Raw genomic sequence first — 17,276 nt, 5'->3', positions numbered from 1 at the left:
CATTAATTAACACCTAAAAAATTGTTTATTTGACAATTAACTGTGTCTGCTTTTCCGAAACAAATTATACATTATTTACTGTCAGAACAATAAATGAACTAATTTTCTCTTATGCTGACCTCGTAACATACGTTAACTTTTTACAATTAATAACTTCTTCCTTCCTTTTGCTTTTTCATTTTTTTTTCTTTCTTTTTTGCCTGCTGTCTAGAACCTAAATTAGCCAGGAGCTAACAAGACAACCTAATGGTTTATTTAGCTTCCTTGCTTTGCACATTAATTTAACTAATAATTAATTTAATTTATATAACACCACTAAAAGATTGTAAGAATCAACATGTAAATAGAAAAAAAGCACAAATAAACATTATTATTATTATTATTTTTATTATTATTATTATTATTATCATTATTATTATTATTATTATTATTATTATTATTATTATTATTATTATTATTATTATTATTAGCAAGAACAACACATACATCCGTTGTCCAACAGAGAGCTGACGTCAAACTTTCTTATAGCGATTTTAAAGTTGTTCAAAGTTTTTGCGGATCTAATATTTTTAGGCAGTTTTTCCTATAATTTTGGTCCAAGGTAACGCAAGGAATGTTGACCATGCATATGTTACTGTCAGTTTGTTATCATATGATGACGTGTTCCTGCGTTAATTCTGTGATCCGTGAATATAAATATATGAAACATGTATAAACTGCCAACGAAAGACTAAGCACAAAAGACCCTCGCAGTCATCCACCGAAAGCCTGAAAAACTCAGCCATGAACGCGATCCAAACCCATGACGTCTGCGATGAGCTACCAGTTAGCTTGATAGCTCAGTTGGTAGAACACTGCACCGGCATCGAGGAGGTCATGGGTGTAAAAAATGGATATCGAATCTTGTAGTGTTTTCTTAAGCGTTTTAATTGTCGATAACGTACGGGTACAAATCGGTTCACCTCTATCGCATTCTTGTATACAACTGTCGTCGAATTCTAACTCGTAAATCGTATACTAAATCATCGAAATCGTCTTACAAATGGTATCAACCACCGCTGGGGGGGGGGGGGGTGGGGTACTTCCTTATAAGAGGCTAATGGGGATGTGCCGCTGGATAGGGTCGCATTTTCACGACTGGATTGACTAGAATGGGGTTTCATTTTTAATAGAGTTACTAGACTGGGGTCGCACATTTTTGTATCTTTGGGATACAAAAATTCTATTAAGTAGGGATTCAAAGTGGTCTCGGTTAAATAGTTCAGAAAGTTGTTGTTTATTAAATGTAACAATCACCTTGCATTACATTCCGTTCTTGAAAGTAGATGCATAAATAGAAAGTGACTTAGTTGAGATCGCGAAAATTACATTTTCCCAAAAAGTGACTAACATGGGGTCTATAACTTGCAACAAAATAGACTATAATGGGGCAGGGGCTCTGAGAGGCCAGCGGCACATACCCAGCAAAACTGAACCCAAGTACCCCCACCCCCCGGATCAACCACAATCTTGTTAATTTGATGATAAGCATTTCATCCTTTTCTTGACGCCCACTACTGTGTAATAACTAATTACAGGGGATCTTTACAAAAGCTCAACAGAGCTTGCTTAAGATCTCCTTGCCTCTAAAAATAAATGAGTTTTGTAAAAACCTAATAATACATGATGTAAAGGATGTAACGCAAAATAAAGAATGTTGTATCTTTATCAACCACGTTTTCTTGGGTACATGCTTTTCAACTGGTCACGTGATCAGGTCATCACGCCATACCTGCGTCGTCCCCAGTCGCCCCGCGCTCACTTAAAGGGGATAAGCGGGGCGCGAGGAATGAAGGGAAGGGAAAAACCCTTCCTATTTTTTTCTTCCCATCATCCCCTGCTCACTTATTTCTCGTTCCCATAAGTCTCCGCTCGCGCTTCTACCTCGTTCCCATGCTAGCTCCGATTCGTCCTCGTTTATCCCCGTCAAAATCCCCAAGAAAAGCCTGTGGAGGAGGCAGGGGTAACCCTCCTGCTATGGTAATCCTAGCACTAGGGTTGTTACCCTTCCTGCTGGTAAACAGGGCCTTAGCTTGCAACCGGGTGGTCTATAAATAACTCCAATCACTACGTTTTTTTTCCTTTGCGCTATTGATTTCTACAAACAAAGACTCAGTACAATCGCCAGAAAAAAACAGGTCTGCACGATGTTTAAATTCAAAGTAATCAGCGAGATAAAGGCCGACACCTCCACTAGTCCTACGAACCCTATGATTATGAATAAAATTAAAACCGGGAATATCAGACGAATGACTGGAACCTTCTAGCCGTGTTTCTGAGATACCGATAACAGAAAAAATTAAGCATAATACTTCCTAAGAAATTAGAAAATTTATCCACCTTATGAGAAATACTTCGAATGTTTAAATGAAGGAGTGATAGATTACTGTCATTGTTACAGCTATTATCATTATTCAGATTAAAGTGGCTCCGACTTTCGACTTAACGATTGTTAAAGCTGCCCTCTGTATAATATTCACGATCGTGAGATTGAGAATAAAAAATAGATAATTTGAAGGGATGTCAGTGCACATGTAAATTATTTGTGTTGCTCTCTTACACTTTTAAGAAGATAATTTCGCAAATTCCGCCTTTCCCCTCCGCCCCCCCCAAAAAAAAAAACATCGGTAAATGGATGTTGCAAAACAACTGCATATTAAACATGGTTAATAATTAATAATATTTATAGGGAGATAATTAGTTTTAACCTATTCCTGGGTATGCTAAGTGTCATGTTTCCAAATGTATCTATAGTTGCACTGACAGTCAAAAACTATTGAGAGAGTGGTTTATAATCAAGACCGTTTGATTATAACACCAGCAGATGTTAAAACAAAATGCCAAGCGCCTTTTCGGAGAATCTTTAGCGATTTTTTAGCGGGTGCCATCGTGCAGCATTTCTTTTTTACGCTACTTTTAAGTCTTTTAATTTTCGCGCCAGCCGCTAGTCGCCCATCTCACGCTCTCTCGTTAACATTTTCACTTTCGCGTTACTTTTCTTTTGTCAGGAGACTAGCCAATCAAATCCTATGTCCCCAGTCTAACCCCAGAGCCTCCTTTCCCTCGTGCGAAGGCCCCGCCGGCTAAGAGGGACAGGAGGCTCTGGGGCATTCTCGTCCCAAAGCCTCCAGTCCCTCTTAGTCAGCGGGCCCTCGCACGAGGGAAAGGAAGCTCTGGAGACAGACTGGGGACATAGGATTTGATTGGCTAGTCTCCTGACAAAAGAAAACTAAAACGAAAGTGAAAATGTTAGCGAGAGAGCGTGGGAATGGCGACTGGCGACCTGGCGCGAAAAATAAAAGAAATGCAGCACGATGGCGGACGCTGAAAAATTGGAAAAGACTCTCCGAAAAAGCAGTTGGCAGTTCGCTCGATGATAATTTCCCTAAAAAAAACTCTGTCAACCTTGTTTTCACAAGATAAAAAACATTTACCAATCACAGTCTTCAACGAAAAAGAGTCTATCTTCGCAGGAGCTTTCGTTGGCTGAGACAAAAGTGAAAGAGCTCGCAGTTCTAGGCCATTGAATGGCTAAACATTTCCCGAGCTTATCAGTGCAAACTGCTTCTCGCCAAAGTGACGATCACAAATGGCTGAAGAACTCCCCACATATTTCTAACTTGGAATAAAGTACAGTAAGGGACATCTTTTCTGTCTCAGCTCCTTTAACTTTGCGATGTAAGGCGGCAAGAGGGCCTCTATTTCATGTATGTTGGTATCTAGCAGCAGTGTAAAATATGTTCTTTCTGTTTGAGTTCACTGCAATGATACAGTATTGTGCAAAAGTAATGCAAACGAATTCGACGAATTTCGTTCTTTGTTCTCCCAAACTTGATGACAGGATCCACCATCCCTAAGGAATTTAAAATAATTATATCTTTTGTTTTCTCTGTTGCTGTTACTGTCAGTGCAACTATAGGTACATTTGGAAACATGGCACTTAGCAGGCCTAGAAACAGGTCTAAAAATAATTATTTCCCCATGAATATTATTAATTGTTAACAATGTTTAATGTGCAGTTGTTTTGCAACATCCATTTTCTGATTGTTTTTTTTGTTGTTGATGTTGTTTTTGTTTGTTTGTTTTGTTTTTTCGGAGAGGGGGGGTGGTGGTAGGGGCAGAATATGGGAAATTGCCTACTTGAAAGTGGAAGAGGGCAACACAAATAATTTACATGTGCACTGTCATCCCTTCAAATCGAATACCTGCTAGAATTATCTTTGAGACATAAAAAGAGTGTCACTGAAAATATAAAAATTCCTTAAAATTGTATTTTATGTGATAATAGAAATTACATTCAACATTTGGTCATTTGTAGAACAACTTCTTTTTAATTGACTGTAATATTTGGAACACTCTTTGAACCCAATGAACTCAAAAGAAAGTCTCTTGAGGGCTACAGACACATAACATCATTAAACACACAAATTTCAATGTGTAATATAAATGAATTTAGGTGAATTTATAGCAGAGATGGATTATCCAACCTGATGAATCTGTATGGTAGTTAATTTGCAGGTATTAATACTAGAGATGGAATTCTTGTCAAGGAGGAACATTCGGAACTGACAAGTGTTACTAGTCTGTCTGATAATCAGTCATCTGTGTTTAATAGTATGGACAAAGATTTTCCTTCTATAAATGACATTCATGTATTACAATTGTTAAACACAAAAAAATTTTATTGTTAATAGAACTGAGTAGAGTGCAGAGTTCAATGTTTAGTAATTTATTACAACCATTTTGAAATCACATTTCTTTTTGTCAATGTTAATATATTTATTGATCCACTTCAAGAAACCCGTTCTTTAAGTGGTAATTATTATTTCATTTTATTTTCATGGGCTAAAGGGACGCGATTTGGAGGCAAAAAATAGTGCGATTCCTCAATAAATCGTACTGTTTAGAGCCAATCAGATTGCAAGGATCACCAGTGATTTTAAAATAGGTGTAATAAACATAGAAACAAATTATTGACTATCCATCAGATGGTCCATCTCCATTATAAATTGAGCCCTCGAAACGCCAGTTCCATCCTAAAAATGCGAACGTATTGTGGTCATTTTCCCATTAATGATTTGCATAACATTGTACAACTTTCTACTTTAATATAATGACAGATTAACCCTCAAAGGTTTGTATAGTGGCTGATCACAAAGTATATAGTTCCACAGTATTTATATGTTTATTGTGAAAAGAAGTAGAATAAAACTTGTTCATCCGCCATTCTGCAATGAGATGTGCCTCATCAACTACAACTGCTTTGATCTTTTCCCTAATCTCAACACTGTCCAAAACCTTCCTAATTTTTTTTTCCAATCAACTTAAATTCACTTAATATTACTTCCATTTGGGATACAGAGAAGTTCAACAATTCGCCTCAAAGAATCATTGCAGATGGTAGTTTCGAGCTGTCAATTTTGATATCTGATCCCGCATCAGCGCATTCAACGGCCATGCGACCAAAATGATGGAGTCACTGACCTCCAGCCATGAGTCAAAACAAAGGGGAAAAGCTGGAATATGAAGGATTTGCCGAACGCAAAGACACCTTACACATCCCTCCTTTTTTTGACAATAAATCTAATTGCGTTCCCAAGATGCTCACGAAGAGAAATCGATTTCCAAAATAAGAAGACGAAGAACATTTGCCAGTATCTCAACAAACTTATCGCCTCTGGCAGCCGCCATATTAGTCTCACTAAATTTAATGACATTTCAACACTTCATACATGAATACCGGAAGTCCCAGATTCTAGGACTTCCGGTATTCATGTATCCTGTGGACAATCCTGTGTCCCAAGAGCCACTTGGTCTTAGTGCCCAACCTCCAGCGGCTAAGAGGACCAGGCGGCTCTGGGGACGAGAATGGACCCCGGATGAAATTAGTTTCCTATTTTACCCTTAGCCTTTCACCCACGGAGTGGTCTTGAATCTTTAAAGTTAATTGAACAGTTTCTTTTTTATATTGCGGCCAGAGAAATGAAATGTTTTGTTCGGCTGTATGTAAATTCAGTGTTTACGGCCTGATCTTATCGATTACGTTTGACACTGAAGGGGAATTTATCGCACTGTGGAATTTCGTATTCTTTCAGTCTCGTCGTTTCCCCGGATTTTTACGGCAGGCTCCTTTAAAGGTTTTCACATTTGCGTTTGATGTTTGCTGAAATAAGCAGGTCCGCCTATCGAAGTGTAGGCTATCTCGTAGATTCTCTTTTTGGCTCGTCACGCAATCTTTCCTCCCCAACTAGAAGAGCCAAAAGAGCGTCTACGAGGGAGGTTAATCGAAGTCGAACTTTTGGAAAACATCCGTCCTGAGGGGAAAGTTGCCCTTTAGTGTCGTTCAGTGGAAGAAAGTAGCAGACAACACACATACTAGCTGTTTTCTTTTAAGAATACGTGACTCGTTAAGTTGATTTTACGTCCTTGTTTTTTGTCCCGTAATGGCAGCTTAACATGCATTGTACGCAGACTATGAATAATTTATGATTTTGATTAAATTCCCATTTAATCAATATAAACTTTTCTTCTGATTAAGTGACATTAAGCTCACATCACTCGCTCATTGCGCCTGCGCGCATTCACGAGTTAAAAACAAGCCTCCGAACACAAATCCCTACATGACTCTGAGCTCGAAGATGTGAGAATTACGTTCAGAGGATTAGTCTTTTGTTGTACTATAATTCTACGCGCTATTACACTTCAAGAAGTAAAACCACATCTTCTGCTCCTTTGCTTGTTTATTGATAACACTGCAAAACCTTACTCTGACAAGAACAAGATGTAAAGGCCAAAAACAGATTAATCTCATCACTTTTATATCGTCCAGGCGTGATTTGGCGGGAACTGTCAATCAGCTGTCAAAATCTCATCAATCGTACATTTAAGCTAACGTAATGCCTTGCGCAGTAGTTCTTAAGCGAAAGTACGCTTGCGCACTTAAACAAGTTTCTTCTTCAATTCAGTTCAATGTCATCGCCAAACGATCTGGACAAAACAAAGCGAGGAAATCAATATAAAAGTTACAAGGAACATTTCCATCTTTTAAAAACACTCTTGGCTAAATACAAGAGAAATCAAAAATTACCGGTAATGAAAAGCGTAACAACTCTTTACAACAGAAACTTGAAATAGGACACAGCCTTCTTGTCCAAATCTTGGTTCCGCCTCTTTCCATAAATTAACTATGCTACGTGCTTACAACCTCGTAGCTTTAATTAAAAAGTACAAGACGTGTTGGTATAACAGATCTGGTACAATAGGTGTTACCGTTCAGTAATTACTTATAGATTAAAAGTCATTAAGGGTAAAATTTAACTGGTACAAATTCAACCTGAAACACGGCGGAATTACACCAAAAACGAATAAGAAAGTTATTTCCAGTCATGTTCTGGCAGCAAGAAAACTGAAAGGAAAAACTAAGGAAACCCTTGTTTACAAAGCATAAACAATCTATTGTTACTTCTTAAAAACAAATTTGGCCGTATCTGTTTTATGGTACGGTTTCCGAGGAAACAGTTCAAAACAAGACTTTTGCTTCACATTGAATTGATAACAGAAGGAAACAACTTTTGATCAGCATAACTAAAATTATGTCTAAAACAAACTATTGCGTTGAAAGATATGACTAACACGGTTTCAAATGTGTCACTGGTAAAGCGCAAGTAATGGTAATCTAAACAGTTCCAGGAAGTCCGGCTAAGAAGGCAAAGTGTCTCTTGTCGGTGACTTACACTACACAATTCATCTTAATTCTCTTAATAAAATACAAGTACAAACTGAAATAACTAAACACTAAAATCAGTGTTATTCAAACCGCAATATTTGAGAGTAATTATCAGCAATGAAATACCGTTTAATGATTAAAGTATCCGAATAAGGACCAAATTTAATAAAAATAACGTTGAAATTTTTACTTTGAAATGAGTCTATTTTTATTGTAGTCTTTCAAAAAGGCCATTGTATTTGCACATATTTCCTTTTACAAATCATTGAGCTAAGCACCCGTTACGTTGGGGAAATCTATTAAAAACAGCGGTTTTCAAGTGAGCAGTGACAGACATGTTTCCTCTAATGATTAGATAAGATTTGCCAACCCTATTTTTGACCTATAGTTGCTGTTCTATGATTTCACTGCTTTATTGTTTGTCTAAAGGAATTAGCCGTTTATTGAAGCTTAACGCCAAAAAAAATCGCCGACTAAAAGCTCTTCATGTTGTCAAGAGGCTGGTTCTATCTTCAATCATGGTAGCAGCAGAAAGGCAACCCTTGCTGTCCGCCACTTCTACCTTTTCCAACATGGAAAAAGCAACAGGAAATGTTGCTGGAACTTTGGATGATCTGGGCGATGGATCTGAGAAAGCAAAACAGATTGAGCGAAAATGAGTATTGACAGTGTTGATTTTGATTTGTATAAAAAGCACCGGACTCTAACACCAGCTGCAGCCAAGAGCACTCTTGAGCTAACTGCACACAAGTTTTTTCTATTAAGTGTTGCCTTCTTTGGACTTGGTGGTCCTCTAATTAAACTGGCCTTGTTTGTTTACTATTTTCCCTTTTCTTTATATGTGTTAATTTCCCGAGGGGGTAGGCGGGGGAAGTACTCCCTATAACGGCCTAAACAGGGAGGCCTCACCCAAAAGAGGTATCTTTTTTAGACTGGAGGTTGGGATTTTACAAGGTTAAGTATAGAAAAGGATAGACAAAACTGTGATTTAGGTATTTAAAAGGGCCTTCACAGATATCTAGTACAGATCCAACGAAACAAGTTGCGCTTTCAACTGTATGCATGTGAATGTTGTACCATTTTCTGTGGCAGGCCAGATAAAAGGGTTACCTTTTCTGTCAAAAATTGTATATAGAATAGGGTAACGGTTTGGACCTTGGGGTAGAGCCTCCCCGTGTAAAACTTTGTTGTATATCCCCTTCTCCACTCAGTTCCCGAGTTATTTAATTAACTGTATATCTCTGAAAGCGACTATCGTTCAAAGATTCTAAATGATATATAAAAAAAACATTCCCGAAAAATACACACACTTTTGAATTTGAATTCGAAAGACATGTTTCGGATACAACCGTATCATCATCAGTTTCAGGATGTTGAATGGGAGCGACCCTCACTCATCAAACAGATCACTTCTCTGTAAAAATCAAACAAAGTGGGAAATGAAATTTTTTACCCCCACACAAATTTGGTATGCAAAGAGATATTCAAGGGGAATGTCCCAAAACGCCCTTGACGTCGTCGCTTCATTGCTACACATCAGATATTTGTTGGCACCACAAACTCCAATTTTGAACTCAGAAGCATCAGTGAAAAGTGCCAAATGTAAAACACCATTTCTTCAGTCTGTTAATACACCACAGCTCAAAACTTATACCAAAGTTAAAAAATTTATTCGACTTTTCAAAAATGTATGTGGCTTCGATTTTATTATTTATAAATAATTAGACGGTAAATGAGGTAGACAGTGTGTTGACAAAGCATAAACAATCTATTGTTACTTCTTAAAAACAAATTTGGCCGTATCTGTTTTATGGTACGGTTTCCGAGGAAACAGTTCAAAACAAGACTTTTGCTTCACATTCAATTGATAACAGAAGAAAACAACTTTTGATCAGCATAACTAAAATTATGTCTAAAACAAACTATTGCGTTGAAAGATATGACTAACACGGTTTCAACTGTGTCACTGGTAAAGCGCAAGTAAGGGTAATCTAAACAGTTCCAGGAAGTCCGGCTAAGAAGGCAAAGTGTCTCTTGTCGGTGACTTACGCTACACAATTCATCTTAATTCTCTGAATAAAATACAAGTACAAACTGAAATAACTACACACTAAAATCAGTGTTATTCAAACCGCAATATTTGAGAGTAATTATCAGCAATGAAATAACGTTTAATGATTAAAGTATCCGAATAAGGACCAAATTTGATAAAAACAACGTTGAAACTTTTACTTTAAAAAAAGTCTATTTTTATTGTAGTCTTTCTAAAAGGCCATTGTATTTGCACATATTTCCTTTTACAAATCATTGAGCTAAGCACCCGTTACGTTGAGGAAATCTTTTAAAAACAGCGGTTTTCAAGTGAGCAGTGACAGACATGTTTCCTCTAATGATTAGATAAGATTTGCCAACCCTATTTTTGACCTATAGTTGCTGTTCTATGATTTCACTGCTTTATTGTTTTTCTAAAGGAATTAGCCGTTTATTGAAGCTTAACGCCAAAAAAACTCGCCGACTCAAAGCTCTTCATTATAAAAAGATGGTGGTTCTATCTTCAAACGCGGTACCAGCAGAAAGGCAACCCTTGCTGTCTGCCACTTCTACCTTTTCCAACATGGAAAAAGCAACAGGAAAAATTGCTGGAACTTTGGATAATCTGGGCGGTGGATCTGACGAAGCAAAACAGATGTAGCGAAAATGAGTATCGACAGTTTTGATTTTGATTTGTATAAAAAGCACCGGGCTCTAACGCCAGCTGCAGCCAAGAGCACTCCTGAGCTGACTGCACACCATTTTTCTCTACCATGTGTTGCCTTCTTTGGACTTGGTGGCCATCTAATTAAACTGGCCTTGTTTGTTTACTATTTTCCCCTTTTCTTTATATGTGTTAATTCCCCGAGGGGGTAGGCGGGGGAAGTACTCCCTATAACGGCCTAAACAGGGAGGCCTCACCCAAAAGAGGTATCTTTTTTAGGCTGGAGGTTGGGATTTTACAGGGTTAAGTATAGAAAAGGATAGAGAAAACTGATTTACTTGAGATATTTAAAAGGGCCTTCACAGATATCTCGTACTGATCCAACGAAATGAGTTGCGGTTTCAACTGTATGTATGTGAACGTGGTACCATTTTCTGTGGCAGGCCAGATGAAAGGGTTACCTTTTCTGTCAAAAATTGTATATATAATAGGGTAACGGTTTGGACCTTGGGGTCGAGCCTCTCCGTGTAAAACTTTGTTGTATACCCCCTTCTCCACTCAGTTCCCGAGTTATTTAATTAACTGTATATCTCTGAAAGCGACTATCGTTGAAAGATTCTAAATGATATGTAAAAAAACTTTCCAGAAAAATACACACACTTTCGAATTTGCAAGACATGTTTCGGATACAACCGTATCATCATCAGTTTCGGGATGTTGAATGGGAGCGAACCTCACTCAACAAACAGCTAACTTATCTGTAAAAATCAAACAAATTTGGAATGAAATTTTTTACCCCCACACAAATTTGGCATACAAAGAGATCTTCAAGGGGAATGTCCCAAAACGCCCTTGACGTCCTTGCTTCATTGTTACACATCAGATATTTGTTGGCACCACAAACTCCAATTTTGTGCTCAGAAGCTGCAGTGAAAAGTGCCAAAAGTAAAACACCATTTCTTTAGTCTGTTGACACACTACAACTTAAAACTTATACCAAAGTTAAAACATTTATTCGACTTTTCAAAACTATATGTGGCTTTTGGTTTTATTATTTATAAATAATTAATCGGTCAATGACGTAGACGGTGTGTCAGCCATTTTGGTTGATGGGCAAAACAGACAACATATATTCTTGAATCTCTCTTACAGTACATCAGTTCTAGAAATGAAACTATATTGCTAGTTTACAGTAAACATTTTAATTGCTACATCTGTAAAAATTTGTGCGGGGCATACTTATTTTATTCCTAGGGAAAACGAGAAAAAAAGCTAAAAAAATTTATTTCCCGTATATATTTTGACATAATAACTGAACGTGTTGATTCGTCAGTAAAATGTTAAAAAACTGAAATGGCGTTAAATTTAAGAAAATATTACGTACTGATTAAATTTCTAATGAATCCATCTCTTAATGACTGTTACTTTTATAACAACTTCAAGCAAAGTAAAGCTTACTTTATGGTTTTGTCCAATTCTGCACGTTTTGACATAAGTTGAACGAGTCCTTGCTTACTACAAATCATTCCAACTGTACAAATTTAAAATTCCTGACTTCTGAACATTTTCTTGCTGTTTTCAAGGCTGTGTACTTTTCTCAAATGTTTAATATATCTCATATTATCCAGAGATATATAGATAAATAAACATTTAGACCCTTAAAGGTTTTTTTGACCTAATCAAAGGCTCCTGTGAGCCAACTCGTGAATGAATAAGTAAATAATGGCAATGGAAATATTGTGACCAGGGAATATGTTAAGCCTGGTGAATAAATGAGAATGATGTATTTATCAGTAAATGACACTGGCATACTCGGAAAAAATCCGAGTGCTCCTATTAGGGTTCGAACCTAAGACCTTCTGAATACTAGTTCGGATGCGCTACCACTGAGCTACAGGACACTCGTGGGAGCTAAGGCCATTAAACTAGGTTCATGGGACAAACATCCTCTATACTGCTACGATTTGAATGTCAATAGGTGGTATATGCGCAATCGAAATAATGTGATGGAATATGTTAAGCCTGGTAAATAAATGTGAATGATGTATTAATCAGTAAATGAGACAGGTATACTCGAAAAAAAATCCAAGTGCTCAGGAAGCTTCAGGAGTATCAGGAGTCGCACCTAGGACCTTCCGATTACTACTCCAGATGCTCTACCACTGAGCTAGTTAATGATACAGGGTTGACTGCTCTCAGAACTTTTAATGGCAACTGAAGAGATTCATTTAGAATCGAAATTCACTCTTGCCTGAGAAACAACACTAAACCGGCTTGTCAAAAGAAATCGCTGAAGCATCCTAGAGACTCGCATGACAGTTACCGTCTGTCTTAGCTTTGAATATCTACCGGATGCGAGCTAACGTACAAAACAATGGAGATACACGTCAGCTCTAAAAACTTAATACATAAGTCTTTCAGTCACGAAGCAACCGAGATGAAAACAACTGCAAGAAGCCAAAGCTCTCGAAAGCAAAAGACAACAATGATCAACTTATTAAAGACGTGGATCTGTTAAACTCCCATCAGTATACGTGATAAACGAACAGCCTGCAATCTCACTCCCAGTGGATTACTAAAAACCATCACGAAAAAACCGACTTCTACATCTTTTATCGAACTGAAATCCAACTCGAAATCCTAACTCGGAAGTTAGTTTGTCTCAACTAAAACTAAAAATAATCCTTAGACAAAGTGCACGGCTGGATTGATGAACTTTCATACCGCTGATGGCAAAAGCGGAAATCAGAGAGCGCTTGATCTTTACAAATCTCGGGTCGTGGTCAACCATAAAAAAGAGCAAATGTTAGTCCATAACTAATCGTGTGACCAGGTGACTGTTGTTGGTTCAATTTAATGTCCTGAAGCACTCGATTATCAAGTCTCGGGCTCGATTTTCTCCGGTACAGGGTCTCGAGCTCAGATTTTCGAAAATTGTTTGGTCTCGGTCACGGCGATTCTCGGATTTTACTATTCGCTACTCCTCATTTTGGCCGCGGAGGGTACAGGTTTAATTCTATGTTATCCTGGGTGTCCTGCGGATGCAACAAGATGGCGCTTGAGTTGATTAGGCAGGTAATACTTCATCACCGTCCGTTTTCTCAGTCGTGGCAATGGGATCTCTGCTTCAGGCGTACGCATCCACAAGTCTTAATTACCCTAGGAAATCTATGAACACTTACGGTTGTCGAATATCTTTCCACAGTAGCAGCGAGTCACAGTGGTTAAATTAATGATAAAAGAAGCAGAGACCGATACAACGTAGCATTACGGTTTAAAGGTTACTATATTTCGGCTGGCCAAACCAGCCTTCTTCAGGTACAATGAAAATTTGCATTAGAATTAACATACGCTTATATAGCTGACAAATATTTGCGAAATAGCGGAACTACGTTAAACTAAATTGATTAACAGTATAAAATATGAAGCGAATGAAATAATAGTAACGAAAGATAAAAAATAATAAAGCGAAAAGAGCTAGTAAATTTCTTCGCGAATAACGGAAGCCATGTGGAAAAAGTGTTCTGCCTTTTGAGATTAAAAAGGCTTCTCTGGCCTTACGGATTGAGTCCCGGTTAGAGTAGACTTTTTCTATGGGGATTAATTGCATGTCGTTAGCGGTGTGGTTAGGAGCGGTTAAGCTAATGGCTCTAGTGATCGATCAGTATTATTAAAACGAAAATTGTTGCAAACCTGAAAGTTTTTTTTTTTTTTTTCGCTTACCACAAGTACATCATTATATAAAAAGGAAAAACAACCAAAAGACATAAGAAGAAGAAGAAAAAAAGAGAGAAAAATTAAAGTTGGACCCTGACTCGAACTTGGCTCGTGACTCGAGCTTGACTCGCGCTACGAGTAAACTCAGACAAATGTATGAAAATGTCAAAACGCAGCAAAACGCTTTCTAGAACAGCTACATTCCTCAGTTATTTTTTGTAAAATCCTTTGCATAGTGCCTAATGATTCCAATTCGTGCAGTTTTCCGAAGCGACGTTTTATGAAAATTATTTGACATCGGATTTCCATACAAACACTGTTATTACAAGACGTCTTTGCCTACTCGTCAAAATGGCGTCGAAAACCGTGATAACGCCTATTCGATACTGCAAATGCGATATTAGAAATCTATCGTGTAATCGCTAAGTTATCGATACAGTACAGCGAAGCCATGGAAACGTGTGTACTTCCTACATAAACAGTGGAAAGGCTGACAGATAATAAAGCCTAGTTAAACAGTACATTTTTCGCTAGTATCTGATTACTTTTCACATTACCTTTTTTATCAGTTGTTACGGAATGCTTCTTCACAGCTTGAAGTGAGGTTTCATCCAGGTGCACGATCTGTGCAAACAAATATGGAATGTCAGGGGCACTCAACAAGATCATTAAAGCGAAAAACACTTACGTGTAAGAGCTATACTGACAACAAATATCAAAAATTCCACAACAGATGGCAAATTTCACATTTAATTTTGTTTCACCTAAATGTCCCCCACAATTTACAGTTCCGCTGCTCTTTCGTTTTTCTAAAAATTAGAGAAGTTGAATTTACGGCTACACGCCCGCTTCGGCCCCCAGGAAAAACGGGAAAATCGTGTATCTTTAACATCTTTAGCGAGCTCGTACACGACAACGAGAACTATTCCCGTAATTCTATCCCGGCTGCAGTCAAATCTTTTTATCATCTCTCCTTAAGTGTAAAAATGAAGTGAAAAGTCGTATTTTTAAATAAATGTGCTAATTCACTGAGTTAAAGATAGGGAACTTCGAGGGTTAGATTTCGAATTGAAATTAGGGTCAATTTCAGAGGTTTATATCTGTCCTAGCATTGTTTTCTGGAGCAAACTTATAGGCGAAGTCTAAGCTTAATCCTTCCTTTTCACTCCCCCAAAGTGTATCCGGAGTAAAAAGTGCGCAGGGTATTTTGACATGGCTCACTGTCACGATTTAACTGTGACGATGACATAAATGCAAATAAAAAACCAGTCAACTAAGGTTAACGTTTTTTGTCCTCGACGACAAATCTCGAACGCAGAAATTTTAAAATTTAAGTTTCTTTACGACAACAACAACAACAACAACAACAGTTTATTCAGTATTTCCATATGTATACATGGCATTACCGACTTAATAGAGCTATATAATATAAAATTATAGTTTGTATTTAAATAATTAAATTAACATTGATTGTCGTATTAACATTGAGTCATAAATATAAGCAGCGATTGTCATACAGACAAAAGGATCAACGTTGTTAAAAAGAAACAAAATTTTTGAATTATTGTCTAGATCATTATAGTGCCACGTCATTATTAAAACACAACAACAATGTATTCACATACCGCACAGACAGGTTCATTAAATTTATCCAAAATTGAAAAAGAGCTTTGTACCCTACGTGCTTTTATTGGTGTTCTTTTATCCAGTCAATGGCAGACGGCTTAAGTTATATCCTGTGTTCCCAGGTCGTTTGGTGGTCTTTTAAAGACATATTTGTGTAAGCCAATGCAGTCACATTCTCAGAATTTTCAAGCTGTCGTTTGTTTTACGAAAAGGCTAGCTGGTGGTACCTCGTTATTTTATCGAGATATTTGTCTGTCCAAAACGAAAGGAATTTGTTTTCCAGTGTACGAAATTTCGGGCCGACAAAAGATTTTCTTTAAAACTACATCCGAATTTCGGAGGCGAAATAGCTCTCCATCGTTTCCGAACAGATATCCACCAGAATCGTGAACTGTTGGATGGCCCTAGATTTTTCAAAACATCCCGCACGACTCTCAATTGACGAGAATTCGACAAGTTTCGATTTATTTGACCATCTTTGAATAGTTATCAAGTTAGCGTGGAATACCTCTTTAACTGAAAAAGTTGCCGGTAAAACATTCCCAACGACAATTATCTGAACTGAAGCGAGGTGTTAAAAATATGTGTATCTTATCCTTCGACAAGTGCTCTAGTCCTGTCCCAGAGCTCTCTCTTATCCCACCCTGCATGGAATAGCAAAAAAAAAATTTCGATAAAATAGAGTAAGATTGATTCAGTATAGTAACTCACATGTACCTCGCCTGTTGCAGACATCTTGGACAAGGATATGGCGAAAACTGACTAATGTCCTTGTTTGGAGGCTGAATGTTATTTAAAACAAAACCAGAAAAAAATCGACACCCTCACTTGCGAAGAATCAAGAATTCTATGAGCAAACAGCTGATTGGAGTGACATGTTATGTTCATCGAATTCGGTGTTGTTTATCACCTGATGGGACTTGTGTTAATCTTGTGATTAAACAAACAATCATACAACTGTGTTGTGTAACTTCAGTAAGAGGTTTAACATTTCGATAACTGAATATAGTTTTAATGGTGACGATCTGCTAACTGTGAAACGAAACATACACATGGATTTCAAATATGTGGGTTTTACATATTATACGTTTATTTCTTTACCTCTACGAGCATATTACGAATTCAATCCACAATTCACTTCCACGGCTAGTTTGAATCTGCGAGCTCCAGCTCTACAGGCTGGCGCCCTAACCAATTGGGAACGTCACTTGATGTTTACCTAATTATAAGAGAAATTCTCGTCAAAAATTTGGACTGAAATATTTTAGGCAGATTTAGGAACATTGGATTGTGATAAAAGACTTTTTTTACAGAGATAAAGAAGGAGGGTATGTTCTGCCTAGCTTAAATCTGTTACCAAAGGTTCATTAATTAAGTGAAAATTGAAGTGGAGTTGAAGGGAACACCAATTTAAGTAACTGAGCATAGCTGGCCTCACGATTCATTCAGAAGGAATTAAAAAATATAATTGGG

The 17,276-nt window shown here is 37.5% G+C and overlaps 1 long non-coding RNA gene across 6 annotated transcripts in view; it reads right to left on the bottom strand.

Moving 5' to 3' along the window:
* The window catches only part of LOC146480863 (uncharacterized), a 69,598-nt gene extending 52,885 nt beyond the window's left edge, over positions 1 to 16,713 (bottom strand). The window contains exons 1-4 of one of the 6 annotated variants that reach the window (XR_014864626.1): positions 16,521 to 16,709; positions 16,312 to 16,359; positions 14,735 to 14,801; positions 6,760 to 8,392 (exon numbers count right to left, since the gene is read on the bottom strand). This is a non-coding gene — a long non-coding RNA (uncharacterized LOC146480863). Of the gene's footprint in view, positions 1 to 6,759; positions 8,393 to 14,734; positions 14,802 to 16,311; positions 16,360 to 16,514 lie in introns of those variants that run through there. The other 5 variants (XR_014864631.1, XR_014864638.1, XR_014864641.1 and 2 more) reach the window with 5 other exon arrangements.
* Between the last annotated feature and the right edge of the window lie 563 nt (positions 16,714 to 17,276).

Source organism: Pavona decussata, unplaced genomic scaffold, assembly GCF_977016875.1.
Source record: "Pavona decussata unplaced genomic scaffold, jaPavDecu1.1 SCAFFOLD_52, whole genome shotgun sequence".
Classification (NCBI taxonomy): Eukaryota; Metazoa; Cnidaria; class Anthozoa; order Scleractinia; family Agariciidae; genus Pavona; species Pavona decussata.
Note: the sequence above shows the minus strand (reverse complement) of the source record. Positions and strands in the feature narration are given on the sequence as shown.